We start from the raw sequence: 2,278 nt of genomic DNA on the forward strand, positions 1-2,278 counted from the left end.
TGGATATCTAAGGCGTGCTCGGTGACCTCCCTTGGTATGCCCGGCATGTCCGAGGGACTCCACGCGAACATATCGACGTTCGCACGGAGAAAGTCGACGAGCACGGCCTCCTATTTGCTATCGAGGGTGGCGCTGATCTTCAGTCCTCGGCCGTCGGGGACGGTGGGATCGACGGGGATGAGCTTGACGGCCTCTGCGGGCTTGAAGGTCCCTGCGTGCCGCTTGGCGTCGGGAACCTCGCTACCAAGCTGGTCGAGATCGGCGATGAGGGTCTCGGCCTCCACGATGGCCTTGGCGTACTCGATGCACTCGACGTCGCAGTCGTATGCATATTCGTACGTGGACTCGACGGTGATGATGCCGTTGGGGCCAGGCATCTTGAGCTTGAGGTAGGTGTAGTTGGGGACCGCCATGAACTTGGCGTAGCACGGGCGCCCCAAGATGGCGTGGTAAGCCCCCTTGAATCCAACCACCTCGAAGGTGAGGACCTCCTTGCGGTAGTTGGAGGGAGTGCCAAAGCAGACGGGTAAGTCGATGCGCCCGAGGGGTCGTGTGCGCTTTCCTGGCACGACGCCGTGGAAGGGTGCGGAACCGCCTCGGAGCCGTGACTGGTCGATCTCCAGGAGCTCTAGAGTGTTGACGTAGAGGATGTTGAGGCCGCTGCCTCCGTCCATGAGCACTTTGGTGAGCCGGGTGTTGCCGACGATCGGGTCGACGACAAACGGGTACTGCCCGGGGTTTGGAACATAATCGGGGTGGTCATCCCGATCAAAGGTGATTGCCTCTCGAGACCAATCGAGGTACCGGGGGGTGGCCACCTTGACCGAGAAGACCTCCCGACGTTCCCTCTTTCGCTGGCGCGCCGTGAGGCATGCCGAGGGTCCGCCAAAGATCATGAAGGCGTTGCGTACCTCGGGGAACCCATCATCTTTATCGCCGTCCCTTTCGCCGGCGCCCCTTTTCCTGGCCTCATCGTCGTCGGGGAGCCCAAGCCTGGCGTAGTAACGCCGGAGCATGGTGCACTCCTCGAGGGCATGCTTCACCGGACCTTGATGGTAAGGATAGGGCTTCTTCAGCATGTCGTCAAATAGCCCGGGGCCCCGGGGGCCTCGGGGATTCCTACGATCTGCTGTGGCGACATGGACGGCCTCGAGGACCTCCTGCTTCCCTGGGCGACCCTTCTTCTTTTTCTTGGGGACGCGGGTGGGCGAGGCCTCTGGGGCCTCGTCCTTCTGCTTCCCCTTGGCGTCGTTGTTGGGGAAGATGGCCCCAACCGCCTCTTCGCCCGAGGCGAAGTTGGTGGCGATGTCGAGGAGTGCAGCCGCTGTGGTTGGTACGTTCCGGCCCAATTCTCGGACCAGGTCTCGGCAGGAGGTGCCAGAGAGGAATGCTTGGACGATTTCCGAGTCACCGACGCGGGGCAACTCAGTGCATTTCTTGGAGAAGCGCCGGATGAAATCTCGAAGAGATTCGTCTGACTTCTGGCGGCAACCTTTGAGGTCCCAGGAGTTCCCGGGGCGCACATAGGTGCCCTGGAAATTCCCGACGAAGATCCTCACCAAGTCGCGCCAGTCGTGGATCTGTGCGGGAGGAAGGTGTTCGAGCCAGGCTCGCGCTGAGTCTGACAAGAACAAAGGGAGGTTGCGGATGATGAGCAGGTCATTTTCCGCACCGCCTAGCTGACAAGCCAGGCGATAATCGGCTAGCCATAGCTCGGGGTTCGTCTCGCCGCTATACTTTGTGAGGTTGGCAGGTTGCCGGAACCGGGCTGGGAAGTGAGCGTTGCGAATGGCTCTACTAAAGACCCGAGGGCCAGGTGGCTCGGGAGAAGGACTACGGTCCTCTTCACTATCGTAGCGACCGCCTCGGTGTGGGTGGTAGCCCCGGGCGGCTCCGTCGCCGCGGCGCCGTCGCCTGCCAACTACTTCGTGGTCGCCTTGTGCCTCGTGCTAGTCTCTAGGTCGATCGCGCACCGAGGGGGCCCCGTTGGCCGTCGGCGCACGAGCGGGCTCGGGACGGACCAAGGCATCTTGGCCCCGGCGAGGTCGCGCCGTGGGTTGCTCCGAAGTGCCTCCGCACCGGCGGGAGGTGGAACTTTCGGCCTGCTGTACCGTAGCGGTCTCGAGGAGGTCGCGGAGCTCTTTGCGGACCCGTCGCCCCTCGGTGGTGGAGGGCTCAGGCATTGCTCGGACCAGCATCGCAGCCGCTGTGACATTCTGGCTAGCGCGATTAAAGATTGGGGGTGGCTCTCCCCCCTCGTTGTCGTTGATGCGGTGAT

This window comes from Miscanthus floridulus, chromosome 9, assembly GCF_019320115.1.
Source record: "Miscanthus floridulus cultivar M001 chromosome 9, ASM1932011v1, whole genome shotgun sequence".
Taxonomy (NCBI): Eukaryota; Viridiplantae; Streptophyta; class Magnoliopsida; order Poales; family Poaceae; genus Miscanthus; species Miscanthus floridulus.